Below are 16,309 nucleotides of genomic sequence, written 5' to 3'. Positions count from 1 at the left end.
AAGGTGCATTTTGGGATCACAGGAATGGATTCCTGCAAGCTGTTCTCTGATTTCCACATGTGCACCTCAGCATACATAAATAAACACACACACACACACTAAATGTAATAACTTTTTATAAGTTTTGGGGGGGCTGGAGAACTGCTCAGTCATTAGAAGAACTTGCTGCTCTTGATGAGAGTTTGATGTCTAGAACTTAACAGGAGACTCATAACAGCCTACAGCTCTAGTTTCAGGACATCTGATGCTGCCTTCTGGCCCCCACTCTTTGGCCTCAGCAAGCAACTATTCATGTGCACGCATACATACTCATAGACACACTTACACATAATAAAATAAATATTTAATATTCTTTTAAAAAGAGTATTGAAGACAGCTGGGCAGTGGTGGCGTACACCTGTAATCCCAGCACTTGGGAGGCAAAGGCAGGTGGATTTCTGAGTTCGAGGCCAGCCTGGTCTACAGAGTGAGTCCAGGACAGCCAGGGCTACACAGAGAAACCCTGTCTCAAAAAAAAAAAAAAAAAAAAAAAAAAAAAGAGTATTGAAGCCGGGCAGTGGTGGCGCACGCCTGTAATCCCAGCACTTGGGAGGCAGAGGCAGGTGGATTTCCGAGTTCGAGGCCAGCCTGGTCTACAAAGTGAGTTCCAGGACAGAGAAACCCTGTCTCGGAAAAAAAACAAAACAAAAAACAAAAAACAAGAAAAACAAAAACAAAAAACAAAAAAAGAGTATTGAAATATTTATTGGCAGAGAGGCTTAAGAGATGGTTCAGCCATAAGGACTTAAGCTGCTCTTGCAGAGGTCCTGAGTTTGGATTCCAGCACCCAGACTACAGGGTTCACAACTGCCTATAACTACAACTCCAGAGGATCCAACAACCTCTTCTGGCCTCTGGGGGCGCTTCATTCACACGAACAAACCAACATTCAAACATAGAAACATACATATAATAAAAATTTAAAAAATCTGGGCAATGGTGGCTCATGCCTTTAATCCCAGCACTTGGGAGGCAGAGACAGGTAGATCTCTGAGTTTGAGGCCAACCTGGTCTATAGAATGAATTCCAAGATAATCAAGGCTACATAGAGAAATACTGTCTCAAATAATTATTATTAAAAATATTTGAAAAAAAATATTTGAGAAGTCTACAGAGTGAGTTCCAGGTCAGCCAGGGCTACACAGAGAAACCCTGTCTCAAAAAAACCAAAAAAAAAAAAAGTTTCTGAGCAAAATGGAAAAATTATACTATAGTCATACAATTGAATATACAGAAATTTAAAAGAAGACATTAGTAATACATGAAACATGGGGGTCAGATAGATGGTTAGTGGACTTCTAGAGGACCCTGGTACAATTCGCAGCAACCACATGGCAGCTCACAACTGTCTGTAACTTCAGTTCCAGAGGATCTGGCACCCTTACAAAGGCATACATACATCCACACAAAACACCAACGCATATAAAAATAAAAGTAAATGAATAAATCAGCTAGGGTTGGAGGAATGATGTCACAGGCCTTTAATCCCAGGACTGGAGAGGCAGAGACAGGCGATCTCTGACTTTGAGGTCAGCCTGGGCTCACTACAGAGTGAGTTCCAGGACAGCCTGGGCTAATACAGAGAAACCCTGTCTCAAAAAAACAAAAATATAAAAACAAATAAAAAGTGATACATGAACCAGCAGTTATGCCGGGCAGTGGTGTCGCACGCCTGTAATCCCAGCACTCTGGGAGGCAGAGGCAGGTGGATTTCTGAGTTCAAGGCCAGCCTGGTCTACAGAGTGAGTGAGTTCCAGGACAGCCAGGACTATAAAGAGAAACCCTGTCTCCAAAAAACCAAATCAAAAAAAAAAAAAAAAAACACACATAAATAAATAAATAAATAAATAGATAGATAGAAAAATATTAAAAAAAAAAAAAAAAACAGCAGTTAACCTCGCAGAAAAGGCTAACTACAGGAGTACAGCCTGCTGGTCCCATTTCTGTAGGAGCAAAAGACTAAACACTGACAGAGTTGGAACAGCAGCAGGGAGACTGTGGAGGGAGTTCAAGGAAGCCGTCTGAGGTACCAGGAATGCATCGCTCTGGGGTCAGAAAGAGTTAAGCAAATAATTTTTAATGATTTGTTTATTTTTATTTTATATGCATTGATGTTTTGCCTGTATGTATGTCTAGATGAGGTTATCGGAGCCCCTGGAACTGGAGTTACAGACAGCTGTGAACCACCATATGGGAACTGACCCCAGGTCCTCTGGAAGAACAGCCAATGCTCTTCAACTGCTGAGCCATCTCTCTCTAGCCCCTAAGCAAATATTTTGTTTCATTTTATTTTAATTCACTAACTTAAGCCAGGTGTGGTGACTCACACTTGCAATCCTAGCAGAGGATGGCTATCTCCTGCCTAGAAGAGGCAAGTTTTATATACATATATATTTGCCTTAATGAACAAACTCTAGATTGTCCAGACTTTGGGGAAAAGCTAACAGTACTGGGAACTGAACCCAAGGCATCATGAATACTAGGCGAGTGCTCCACCACTGAACTAAATTCCTACTATATTATAATATGGCTTAAAAAATATTTCAAATTTTGTGATCTGTTTTGTTTGTGACACAGTTGCTATATATAGTCCTAGCTGTCCTAGAACTCACTCTACAGACCAGGCTGGCCTCAAATTCAGAGATTCATCTGCCTCTGCCTCCCAAATGCTGAAATTAAAAGGCATGCACCACTACCACTATTAGATTTATTCATTTTATGTATAAGAGTGTTTGGGCTGCATATATGAATGTACTACATGCTTGGTCCTGAAGAGATCAGAAGAGGTTAGCAAATCCCATGAAATTAGATATGGATGGTTGTGAACTACTATGTAGATGCTAGGAATTAAACCTGGATCCTCTGGATGAGCAACAAGTACTCTCAACCTTAAGCCATCTCTCCAGCCCCTTGTAAACATTACTTAAAAGGTTACATCACACTACCTTATTTAAGACAGGACCTCTTATAGTCCAGGCTCACTCAAACTGTGGGTAACTCTGAACTGCTGATCCTCCGGCCTCCACCACCCAAGTGCTGAGATGACAAGCATGTACCACTATGCCCAATTTTGCGCATGCTTTAGTTTGCTTTCTGTTGCTGTGAAAAAGACTACAGCCAAAAGCATCTTGGGAAGGAAAGAGTTTGTCAGCTTACAGTTTATAGCTCATCACTAAGTCAGGGCACAAACTCAAGGCAGGAACCTGGGGGCAGGAGCTGAGGCAGGGATCATGGAAGAGCAATCAATACTCATTCACTGGTCCCCTGGCTTGCTCAGCCGACTTTGTTACAGCACCTAGGACATCTGCCTAGGACAGAACAGCCCACAGAGGATCGGGCCTTTCTGTACCAAGAAAATGCCCCGAGACTTGCCTACAGGTCAATCTGAAGGAAGCAGTCTACCAATTGAAGTCCCCTCTTCTCAGATGACCCTAGCTTGTGTCAAATTGAAAACAAAAACAAGCAAAAAACTAACTAGCTCACTGCTACTATGTTAATTGAACAATTTTAGTCCTCTAGGCATAATTATCTACCAAAACTTGATTATAAATGGAAAGACATTGTCTTAGGGTTACTAGCACTGTGATAAAACACCATGGCCAAAAGCAACTTGGAGAGGAAAGGGTTTATTTGGCTTGCACCTCACAGTCCATCATTGAGGAAGTCAGGACAGGAACTCAAGCAGAACAGAAACCTGGATGCAGGAGCTGATGCAGAAGCCATGAAGGGAACCTGCTTACTGGCTTGTTTCACATGGTTTGTTCAGCCTGCTTTCTTATAAAATCCAGGACCACCAGCCCAAGGATGGCACCACCCACAATTGCTGGGTCCTCTCCAAAGAATCACTAATTAAGAAAATAGCCTACAGGTGGGCATGGTAGCACACCCCATTAATCCCAGCTCTCGAAAGGCAGAGCCAGGTGGATCTCTGTGAGTTCCAGGACAGCTGATCTGGGTTCCAGGTCAAGCAGGCTATTCAGAGAAACCCTGTCTTTGAGGGGAGGGGGGTAGAAACAAAGGAAGGAAGGAAGGAAGGAAGGAAGGAAGGAAGGAAGGAAGGAAGGAAGGAAGGAAGGAAGGGAGGGAGGGAGGGAGGGAGGGAGGGAGGGAGGGAGGGAGGGAAAGAGGGAGAGAGAGAAAGAGAGGGAGAGAGGGGGGGGGAGGGAGGGAGAAAGAGAGAGGCCCTACAACTAGATCTTATGGACGCATTTTCTCAGTTGAGGTTCCCTCCTTTCAGATAACTCTAGCTTGTGTTGAATTCACATCAAACTGTGCAGCACAACACTATAAACCAAGAAGAGGAAGATGAAATGGGGACTAATTCAAGTACAGGTCTGAGAGCACATTCAGTACTACAGAACCATGATTCCCTGATTCAGCTTCTCCTAGAGTACCTCCTAACTATATAGACTCCTAACCCTTCCCACTACTGAATCAGGCTGTTAAGATAAAGACTAGGAGTCTCCATTTTTCTCTATTGAGGTACAGTCTGTCTATCTGGCTATCCAAAGCTCAAGAGAGAGTTCTAAAGTTTTAACAGTCACTCCAGATCACTGGATCCTAACTGCCCCTGAGGACACTTGTCAATGTCTAAAGACATTTCAGATTGTCCTAACCAAGAGAAGTATCAATGGAATCTACTGGATAGAGACCAGAGACCAGAGACCAGAGGCCAGGGGTATTGCTAAGCATCCTACAATGCACAGGAAACCCTCTCCAATAGGAAGTGCCCACCCCATTATGCCAAAAGTGAATGACCAGGTTAATGAACCCTATTCCAGAAGTCCTATAAAGCTTGTGAAGGGCTCATCTAACCTGGGTTCCTGGCAGGTACTTGTAATTCCAGCATTAATGTGGTGTTTAAGGTCACCCTCAGCTACATAAAGAGTTTGAGCACCTGTACTCCCAACACTGGGAGCTGAACCACCTCACGTTCACGTTCAGGGGAGAGACCTGTATCAAAAGACAGAATATAAATATCAATGTCAGGTATCCACACCTGACACACGGGCAAAGGTACGTACAACATCAGGTTACATGATGTGTCTGTAATTGCAACATTCAAGAGGCTGAAGTAGGAGGGTCACTGCCAGATCAAGATCAGCCTGAACGTGTCAAGAGCCTGTCTCAAAGTACAAAAATAGGGCTGGAGAGATGGCAGTAAAGAGCACTGACTGCTCTTCCAGAGGTCCTGAGTTCAATTCCCAGGAACCATGTGGTGGCTCACAACAATCTGTAATGGGATCCGATGCCCTCTTCTGGTGTGTCTGAAGAGACTGACAGTGCCATCCTTAGTTATGTTCCTATACCCTTTGCAAGACCCACCACACACATCACGAAGGAAATGCAGGCTTTGCTCCCTCTGCAGCTCTTCCCTTTCAAGCTACCTCCCATCGGAAAGCCTGTGGACTTGGCAGACTTTCACAGAACCTTGGCACGGGTTCTCTTATTAGTATGGACAACAGGTCCTCCTACTTCCAGCCCAAAGACTGGTAAACAAATATGGAACACCATCTCTATGGCTATTCACACCATGTTGTAACCAACTGAGCTAACAATCCAGGCATGGCCAGTTACTCCAAGTCTTTCTTCAAAATGAAAACAGAGTAGATCCAAATTCTATTTGTTAATTTAGTTTGGGTTTTTGTTTTGCTTTGTTTTGTTTGGGGTGGGGGAGTGTCAAGACAGGGCCCTTTGTAGTCCTGGTGGTCCTGGAACTCACTTTGTAGACCAGGCTGGCCTCAACTCAGAGCTGCCTGCCTTTGCCACCGCTGTGCAGCTTAGGCCTGTGGTCTTGAATCCCTTCACTCGGCCAGGACAGAATGCCCGCTTCACGCAGTCTCTGCTGCTCTTTTATTTCCTGGATGTGGAAGTCTCCAGTCAGTCCCCCTTATCCTCAGAGCACTGCTTCCGTCTGGTGGGAGGTGATATTCACTAAGATAACACTCCTGAGAAGTTACTATGCACTTGGCACTATTCTCTGTGCTTTAAATACTCTGCATTTATTCTTTACAATAATCAGATAAAATAAGCACTGCTGTCATAATTTTATATGAATTTTTACTTTGCCCAAAATAACACAGCTGGCAAATAGTAAAGACAGTAAATGTTACTCTCTGGTAGCCATATGCTCTATCAGAGTCTAGAGACGGCTCAGCAAGTAAAGGCACCTGTCATAAACCCTGACAACCTGAGTCGGATCCCCATGTCAGAAGGAGGACTGACTCCCACAGTTGTCTTCCGACCTCTACACATACACTACAGCATGAAAACGCCCACAGACAGGAACATATACAAAATTAACAAATACATACATACATACATACATATACATACATAAAATATACATAACAAATATATTTTAAAAGAATGTTTTGTGAATACAGATCAGGTTCTAGGAATAGTAAATTATTAAAAAGCAGACTGAATGTGAGTTACAACCTTAGAGAGTGAGTGGGCAATGCTTAAAACTGAATGCAGGACTCTGAACACACGGAAACACTCTACAGCGGAGCTGTATCTTCAGACCTTATAATTAATTCAAATCCAAATTAAACCATAAAATCAAAACTCCCACTTTATGCAAAAAAATCTACTAACTCAAGACAACACTTAAAAAAAAAACACCGTCTCTATTTTCTAGATAAGCACAGATGCAAACTGACTAAGCACACGAGCCAATAAATGTCCAGATTCCACGTGTGCCGTAAGCAGTGCTTACCTCAGACTGTATTTGGTCTGTATTTAAAAGCAGAAGTAGAGGACAGTAAGATGGCTCAATGGGAAAAGGTGCCTACTGCCAAGCCTGAAGACCCGAGTTCAATTCCAGAAACTCATAAGGTAGAAGGTAAAAATCAGACGAGAAAGTTGTCCTTTGATCTCCACATGCATGGCATGACACAGGAAATATTCACACACGCATAACACATAAAATAAATAAAAGCAGAAGTAGCTGGTGGTACATGTCTTTAATTCCAGCACTTGGGAGGTAGGCTGGTCTTGAATCTCTGAGTTTAAGACCAGCCTGGTCGCTGGTGGCAGCACTTGGGAGGCAGAGGCAGGCAGATTTCTGAGTTCAAGGCCAGCCTGGTCTAGAGTGAGTTCCAGGACAGCCAGGGCTATACAGAGAAACCCTGTCTCAAAAAAAAAAAAAAAAAAAAAAAAAAGAATGAATGAATGAATGAAAGGAAGGAAGGAAGGTAGGTAGGAAGGCCCAGCCATGTAGCACAAGCCTTTAATTGCATCCTCAGGAAGCAAAGGCAGGCAGATCTCTTTGAGGTCAAGGCCAGTCACAGATCCAGGTTCCAAGACTGCCAGTGCTACATAAAGATACACCCTATCTCGGTGGGATTGGTGGTTCACCACAGAGGAAGAGACATGAGGATTAGGACTTCCAGGTCTAGGACTGGAGAAAGGGTTCCGCGTTAAGAGCACATTGTTCTTACAGAACCTGTTCCCTGCACCCATTTCAGGCAGCTCCCAACTGCTGCTGCCTCTCTCACCTCCTTGGACAAATACACAGACACACAGACATACACATAAATTAAAAAAAGAAAGTTCAGGATCTATATCCTCATGTAACAAATTTGACCAGCAATCCAGGCTACATGAGTCCCTTCTTCAAAAGAGAAACAAACATTTTAAGAGGTAGAGATAGCTGAAGAGCTGGCTCAGCAGATATGAGAATATATATTTTAGTGGGGGGGCGTTGAGACAGGGTTTCTCTGTGTAGCCCTGGCTGTCCTGGAACTCACTCTGTAGACCAGGCTGGCCTCGAACTCAGAAATCTGCCTGCCTCTGCCTCCAAGTGCTGGAATTAAAGGTGTGCGCCACCACCGCCCAGCTTTTTTTTTTTTTTAATTTTAAATTTTTGGTTTTTTTTTTTTTAAGATTTATTTATTATTATATGTAAGTACATTGACGCTGTCTTCATACACCCAAGAAAGAGGGTGTCAGATCTCATTACAAATGGTTGTGAGCCACCATGTGGTTGCTGGGATTTGAACTCAGGACCTTTTGAAGAGCAGTCAGTGCTCTTAAGTGCTGAGCCATCTCTCCAGCCCCAGATATGAGAATTGAATTGCAATCCCCAGTACTCACATAAAAAGCTGGGTGAGGCTACACACAAACCTCCAACCCCACTACCAGGAAGGACAAGGTCAGAAGCTACTCACTTTCCTCCAACCCCAGCACCATGAAGGACAAGGTCAGGAAGCTCACTGGTGCTTGCTGGCTGCAAATCTAGCTCCAGATTGAGTGAAAGACCCTGTCTCAAGGGAATAGGGCAGAATGATAGGATACCCAACATCCTGTTCTGGCCTCCATAACACACACATAAATGCACACACATATAAATGCACACACAAAAATAAATAAATAAACACAATAAATGTTTGTAGAAGAATAGCTCTGACAACAAAGTGTGTGCCTTGCAAGAATAAGGTGATGACTTAGACACCCAGAACCTACATTAAAAACAACAAAAAACTGGCGTAGTGACACACACTTATAATCCCCACTCTGAGGAAGGCAGAGACAGGTGGATCCCAAGGCTCATTAGGCTAGTTTTATAAAACAGGACAGTCTTATAAAAATAAATAAAAAGGGGGACTGGAGAGATGGCTCAGCAGTTAAGAGCACTGACTGCTCTTTCAGAGTTCAAATCCCAGCAACCACATGGTGGCTCACAACCATTTGTAATGAAATCTGATGCTTTCTTCTGGAGTGTCTGAAGACAGCTACAGTGTACTTACATATAATAAATAAATCTTTAAAAATAAATAAATATGGGGGCTGGAGAGATGGCTCAGTGGTTAAGAGCACCGACTGCTCTTCTGAAGGTCCTGAGTTCAAATCCCAGCAACCACATGGTGGCTCACAACCATCTGTAACAATATCTGATACCCTCTTCTGGTGTGTGTAAAGACAGCTACAGTGTACTTACATATAATAAATAAATAAATCTTTAAAAATAAATAAATAGCCGGGCAGTGGTGGTGCACGCCTATAATCCCAGCACTCTGGGAGGCAGAGACAGGCGGATTTCTGAGTTCGAGGCCAGCCTGGTCTACAGAGTGAGTTCCAGGACAGCCAGGGCTATACTGAGAAACCCTGTCTCCAAAAAACCAAATCCAAAAAAACAAAATAAATAAATAAATAAACAAACAAGTTGGGTGATGGCTGCACAGCCCTTTGATTGCAGCACTCAGAGACAGAGGCAGGTGCATCTCTAAATTTGAGGCAAGCCTGGTCTACAGCATGAGTCCCACAATAGCCAGGGCTACACAGAGAAACCATGTCTATAAAAACAAACAACAACAAAAAACCCTGATAGACTTTATACTAGTATAAGCATGGTATAGGACAAAAGATACCAAAGCATTACAAAATTATGACCGCTGCCTTGAGAATCCACCATTAGGTAGAAAAAGATACATATCAGGCTAAGCACACTTTTACACCTGGCACTTGGAAGGTAGAAGCAGGACTTCTGTGAGTTCAAGATCATCCTGATCTACATAGTAAATTCCAGGTCACAAGGCTACACAGTGAGATTCTGTCTCAAAAACACAAAACAAAAAAAAAAGCTACACATATTGATACTTCCTAATAACAAGTATTTTCCCCGTCATTATTGCTTTTCACATATCCCTTCTTCACTCACTGCTACTGCCAACCTACTCAGCTCACTGAACTTGAGTTGCAGTTACTTACGGACACCTACCCTTGAATGTCCCACAAGCAATTTGACCTCAATACACTAGACAGTCCCAAGTAATTTCTTTCCATAACCACCTAACCTTTAAAAGTTGGCTCTGGCCAGGCAGTGGTGGCACACACCTGTAATCCTAGCACTCTGGGAGTCAGAGGCAGGCAGATTTCTGAGTTCAAGGCCAGCCTGGTCTACAGAGTGAGTTCCAGGACAGCTAGGGCTATACAGAGAAACCCTGTCTCGAAAAACCCAAATCCAAAAAACTAAAAGTTGGCTCTGGGGCTGGAGAGATGGCTCAGTGGTTAAGAGCACTGACTGTTCTTCCAGAGGTCCTGAGTTCAAATCCCAGCAACCACATGGTGGCTCACAATCATCTGTAATGGGATCCAATGCCCCTTTCTGGTGTGTCTGAAGACAACTACAGTGTACTCACATATATAAAATAAATAAATAAATCTTTTTTTTTAAAAAAAGTTGGCTCTGCTCAAGGATATAAAATAGTTGTAGGGATAATCTTTTTGTGCACGGTGTAAAGGCTGTCCTTGCATTATTCAAATGCTGGTTTCTGAAAGCGGCAGAGATCTGATTATAGGCAGGACTTCTGTATTGTTATTCCAAATATTCAACACTTGCATCATATTTTGTAAACACTCCTTCTCTCACCTTCCAATTGGTTTTAGTTAAAAAAAAAAAAAAAAAAAAAAAAAACAAAAAACAAAAAACTGTTGGCCTTTGGTTTAGCAGGAGGGGACAGGCTGGGAAAGTCAGGCCTGGGAACATTCCTAGTCCCTGTACTAGAGACCAATAGGTAACAAGCCATGTGGCAGACAGAGAATAATATAAACGGATTAACACGAGTTGTAAGTGCTACTTGGGAACTAGAATAACCAAAGGACTAACACTATTTTAAATAAATAAAAGTCTCCACATCATTTTTTAGAGGTTGGGCTAGAAAGGCCTTATGGTTGTAAATAATGGTAAAGCATTTGCCCATTACCAACAAGCCTCTGGGTTTGAATGCCAACAGCAACAATGTTCTTTTTCTGTATCCTAGAGTACAGACTCCGAGTTTTTATATCCAAATCCTAGCAAATGAAATCTTCTCTGCTCCATGCTTGAAACCTTAGCCCATTCTCCCTACTCATGTCTCGGCTACCTCAGAACTATTTCTAACATCATTCCGTTTGTTCTCTTCCTTACCAAAGCCAAGTTATTCAAGTCTTACTCAACTGTAACATCTGTAGACTTGCCTTTCATGACCTAGAGTTTTAATCTGCACTCTCCCCCCCCACACACACACACACACACACAGGGTTTCTCTGTGTAGCCCTGGCTGTCCTGGAACTCACTCTGTAAACCAGGCTGGCCTCAAACTCAGAAATCCACCTGCCTCTGCCTCCCAAATGCTGGGATTAGAGGTGTGCACCACCACTGCCCCACTATCTGCACCCCCCTTTTTTTGTCACCACCCTCTAAAACAGTTTCTGGCAAGATGGGTGAGCTAGTAAGAGCTGGCGGCTCTTCCAGAGGACCCAGGTTCAATCCCCAATTCCCACATGGCAGCTCAAACTGTAACTCCAGTTCTAGGGGATTGGACACCCTCATACAGACATACATGCAGGCAAAACACCAGTACACACAAAATGAAAAATACAGAAAAAAAATAAAAAAGAATACTGGGTTCTTAGCTGGGAGGCGGAGGCAGGAGCATCTCTGTGAGTTTGAGGCTAGCCTGGCTTACAGATTCAGTTCCAGGACAGCAAAATTAAACAGATAAAATAAATTTAAAAAAAAAAAAAAAAGATCAGAAAAAAAAAAAGAGAGAGCGAGAACCAGGGCGCAATTCCTAGCACCCTCATGGCAGCTAGCCATTTGTAGCTCCAGTTACTGGGATCTGATGCCATCTTCTGGCCTGTGTAGACACCAGGCATACATAAGGTATGTACAGAGACCTACAAGCAGCACACATACACATGAAATAATAGCTTATTTTTCTTTTAAGTTTCAATGGCATCCTGCCCTCCTTTAGAGCAAACCTCCAGACAATTCCCCAACATACATCCTGTTTTGGACGAAATTTTACCCCCATAAAAATACCATGCTGGTTTTTCCCTCTTCATACTTTACTCTGCAAAGGCTGCTCTCTCCTACACAAACACCTTATTGTGCAAGCTCCTACTTAACCTTCAACACGTGGTTCAAACATGCCTTCCCTACAAAGCTCTCCTGACTTTCTCTGTGTAACACACACCCTGAGAAAACTTTGTCCAAATATGTCTCTCTGATTGTTTGTAAAACCTGACTCTAGGGGGTGGAGAGATGGCTCAGTGGTTAAGAGCACTGACTGCTCTTCCAGAGCTCCTGAGTTCAAATACCAGCAACCCCATGGTGGCTCAAAACCATCTGTAACGAGATTTGGTACCCTCTTCTGATGTGTGTCTAAAGACTGCTACAATGTATTCATATAATAAAAAGAAACAATTTTTTTTAAAAAAATTTCACTTCTGAAGTCAGACACAATGATGCATGCTCATGATCATCTGAGGCAGGAGGATCACTGTAAGTTCAAGGCTAGCCTAAGCTACACTGCAAGACTCTGTCTCGGTTACATGAATGTTCAAGACTTGTATGATGAAATTATTCACCACTCAAGCCGGGCGGTGGTGGCACACGCCTTTAATCCCAGCACTTGGGAGGCACAGGCAGGCAGATTTCTGAGTTTGAGGCCAGCCTGGTCTACAGAGTGAGTTCCAGGACAGCCAGGGCTACACAGAGAAACCCTGTCTCCCGAAAAAACCAAAAAAAATTTTAAAAATTAAAAAAAAAAAATCACCAGTTAGATGAATCATAATCCTCTATGTGCTGTGTAAAATATAGCAAAGATTTTTTTTGGATATTATTTTTCTGTCTCTAATTGAACTTCTAAACTATTGTCCACAGCAATGTGTATGGGAAATTTTATTGGATATACTAGAAAATAACTATGCTGTGATATTAATTTGCTACTTGATGACTGCCTTGAAGTTGGACTTGAATACTGTGAAATTGAAAAATAAAATGGGAGCCAGGCAGTGGTGGCACACGCCTGTAATCCTAGCACTTGGGAGACAGAGGCAGGCAGATTTCTGAGTTCGAGGCCAGTCTGGTCTACAGTTCCAGGACAGCCAAAGTTATACAGAGAAACCCTGTCTCGAAAAAACCAAAAACACAAACAAACAAACAAATAAATAAATAAATAAAATGGGATTGTAGGGGGGAAAAGACCCTGACTCAAGAAAAAGAAAAGCAAAACTGACTCTAAAGTGTTAGTCTGAGTCAGTGCTCAATAATGAGTGCTGAAGCAGCAGCTCCCCTCACATATCCGGAATCCACTTTCCAGGTTTTATGGATTCCTAAATTGTGCTGTGTGAAACCCCAAATTCTGGGTTGGTTCCTGTTGTTATTTTGTCTCTTTTTTTTTGTTTGTTTTTGTTTTTTGGTTTTTTTTGCTTTTTTTTAGATTTATTTATATGAGTATACTATAGGTGTAGGTGTCTTTAGACACACCAGAAGAGGGCATCTGATCCCATTACAGATAGTTGTGAGCCACCACGTAGTTGCTGGGAATTGAACTCAGGGCCTGTGGAAAAGCAGTTGGTGCTCTAAGCCTCTGAGCCATCTCTCCAGCCACATGCTATTGCTTTTTAATAGGTGTGTCTGCGTCAGTATGTAGGTGTGGGTTCGAGTGCAAGTGCTCACAGAAGTCAGTTACAGGGAGCTCTGAGCCAGGAGCTACTATTATGCTAGCTGGAAACCACATTTAGGTCTTCTTAAACCTCCACGCCACCACGGCAGCCCAAATGCTGAGTTGTTATCTAGGGTTTGGTTTCATTTTTTATGTTTTCTTAGTACTAAGCTGTTCAGGCTGGCCTTGAACTCAATGTGTATCTCAGGCGGATCTCTCTGAGTTCGTGGCCAGCTTGGTCTACAAAGAAAGTTAACAAGGGCTACACAGAGAAACCCTGTCTCGAAAAAAAAAAATTAAACATGACATGGCACAATGACTGTCGTAATAAGAACACATTGAAGGCTTGCTAATTCATTAAGAAAAGAAAGAGGCCGGGCGGTGCACCCTTTAATCCCAGCACTTGGGAGGCAGAGGCAGGCGGATTTCTGAGTTTGAGGCCAGCCTGGTCTACAGAGTGAGTTCCAGGAGAACCAGGGCTACACAGAGAAACCCTGTCTCGAAAAAACCAAAAAAAAAAAAAAAAAAAAAAAAGAGAGAGAGAGAGAGAGAGAAAGAAAGAAAGAAAGGAGAACGAGAACTCCCTTACCTATTCTAAGTTATCAAATCCTTTGTTAGATCTGCTATCTTGAAAGCCTTCACATCGAAATGACTACACATTCAGTCAAAAACATACCAAAGCTAATTCCAAGTCACTCTGTGCTAAATCACGGACAGGAGACAAGACTAGCACGGCGAGGTTCACTGAAACCCCAGCATTTGAGAGGGAGAACAAGAAGGATCTCTACAAGTTCGAGGTTAACCTGGTCTACATGGCTAGTTCTTCCGAACCGGCCAGGGATTATAAGGCTACACATGATGGCTCTAACACAACCCATGTTTAAACACCACGCTTGCTCTATTTTCAAGGAAAATGCACTTACGTTTCAAACTTTTTCTATAAACAAGAGTTGGGGAGTCCTGCAACATTTTATTAGGACATGGCTGCAGTATCCACCGTCCCACTAGCCAGGGACAACTTCCCCAGTGACTGTCTTCCTTCGCCCTGCCAGGGAAGGGGTGGGTTTCCCGACTTGCACCCCCTCAGCCCATGAAAGCGCAGTGTGTTTATTAACTCTGCAAAAAGTGGGTGCTAAAGACTGAAGCGCTCAGGACGCGGCCCCCTCGGAGGAGCAGCTCTCCTCCAGGAGCTCACCGACTCCGGGGCTGCCCCGCGCTGGGGTCAAAGGTCAGCGCCTCGCCGGCCCCGAGGCTCCAGCGGGACCTCTGAGAGGCAGGACCAGGCCGGTAGCAGGCGTTCGAAGGCAGCGAGGCGCACCCTAAGGTCCCAGGCCCGACCCTCCCGCCGCGAGCAGCCCCGGCAACCGCAGCCCTCCCCCTGCCCTGTCACCCCTGTCTCCGCGGCAGACTCAGGCCCCGCCCCCAGGGCCGCCTCCGGGTCCCGGCCTAGTAGGGCGGACCCGCAGAGGTTGGTCAGGTCCGAGGACCCCGCTGGGCCCGCGCCGCTTACCGAGCCCCGGCTTCTCTAGCACCCTAGCAGCTGGCAGGCCTGCTCGCTCCCGACTCCGGCGACGCCGCCACTGCTCCGGAATCACGGGCGCGTTCCCGACCTCCCGACACTTTTCCCTAGTCTGCCGCGCCCCGCCGGGTCCTAAAACCCTCCTCTCCGCAGGTTCTTTCACGCCTTCTTCCTGAAGCGGGCTCAGACCACGATTCCCAGCAAGCCTCGCAAAAAACTACAACTCCCGACAGACACTGCGAGAGAACTAGCCCTTCACCTGAAGCCATTGGCTTCAAATCCGCTCTAGAAGAGGTTTTTTTGTTTTTGCTTTTGTTTGTTTGTTTGTTTGTTTGTTTGTCTTCTGGGTTTGTTCTGGGTTTTGGGTTTTTTTTTGGGGGTTTTTTTTTTTTTTTGAGACAGGGTTTCTCTGTATAGCTCTGGCTGTCCTGGAACTCACTCTGTAGACCAGGCTGGCCTCGAACTCAGAAGTCTGCCTGCCTCTGCCTCCCAAGTGCTGGGATTACAGGCCTGCGCCACCACTGCCGGGCTGTTTGTTTGTTTTTTTTAATTCTGACCAGCTCTATATTATGGAGGCATTTTCTTATTTGAGGTTCTTTCTGTATCAAGCTAACAAAAAAATTAGCAAGCACAGGTGAGAGAGAAGAGCTGCAATCTAAAAGAATATAATGTAGATAACCAAGAATGATGTTTCACATCTGTTAATCCCAGCCCTTGGGAACTAAAGCTAGGAGAATTAGAGATTCACATGAAATCCATCTTTATAGCGAACTCAAGGGCAGCCTGTGCTAAAAGAGACCCTATCCTTTTTTTAGATTTTCCGAGACAAAGTTTCTCTGTGTAGCTCTGGCTGACCTGAAACTTGCTCTGTACACCAAGCTGGCCTCAAACTCAGCTATCCACCAGTCTCTGCCTCCCAAATGCTGGGATTAAAGACATGTACCAGGGCTGGAGAGATGGCTTAGTGGTTAAAAGCACTGACTGCTCTTCCAGAGGTTCTGAGTTCAATTCCAGGCAACCACTTGGTGGTTCACAACCATCTGTAATGGGATCTGTTGCCTTCTTCTGGGGTGTATGAAGATCAATGTACTCACCTACATAAAATAAATCTTAAAAAAAAAAACCAAAGTAAAGATGTGTACCACCACCACTTCACAAGAGATCCTATCTGCAAAGAGAGATGGAGACAGAGACACTGAGGGAGAGACAGGCTGGAAATATGGCTTAGCAATTAAGAGCATTGGCTGTTCTCACAGAGGATCCAGGTTCAGTTCCCAGCTTCCATGTGGCAGCTCACAACTGCCTGTTACTCCCA

At 44.0% G+C, this 16,309-nt stretch overlaps 1 protein-coding gene across 1 annotated transcript in view; it reads right to left on the bottom strand.

The window, feature by feature from the left end:
* The window catches only part of Armh3 (armadillo like helical domain containing 3), a 190,040-nt gene extending 174,874 nt beyond the window's left edge, over positions 1–15,166 (bottom strand). The window contains exon 1 of the mRNA XM_052184763.1: positions 14,986–15,166. The gene's annotated coding sequence lies outside the window, so the exon portion shown is untranslated. The remainder of the gene's footprint in view (positions 1–14,985) is intronic.
* Between the last annotated feature and the right edge of the window lie 1,143 nt (positions 15,167–16,309).

This window comes from Apodemus sylvaticus, chromosome 1 (genome assembly GCF_947179515.1).
Source record: "Apodemus sylvaticus chromosome 1, mApoSyl1.1, whole genome shotgun sequence".
Lineage (NCBI taxonomy): Eukaryota > Metazoa > Chordata > Mammalia > Rodentia > Muridae > Apodemus > Apodemus sylvaticus.
Note: the sequence above shows the minus strand (reverse complement) of the source record. Positions and strands in the feature narration are given on the sequence as shown.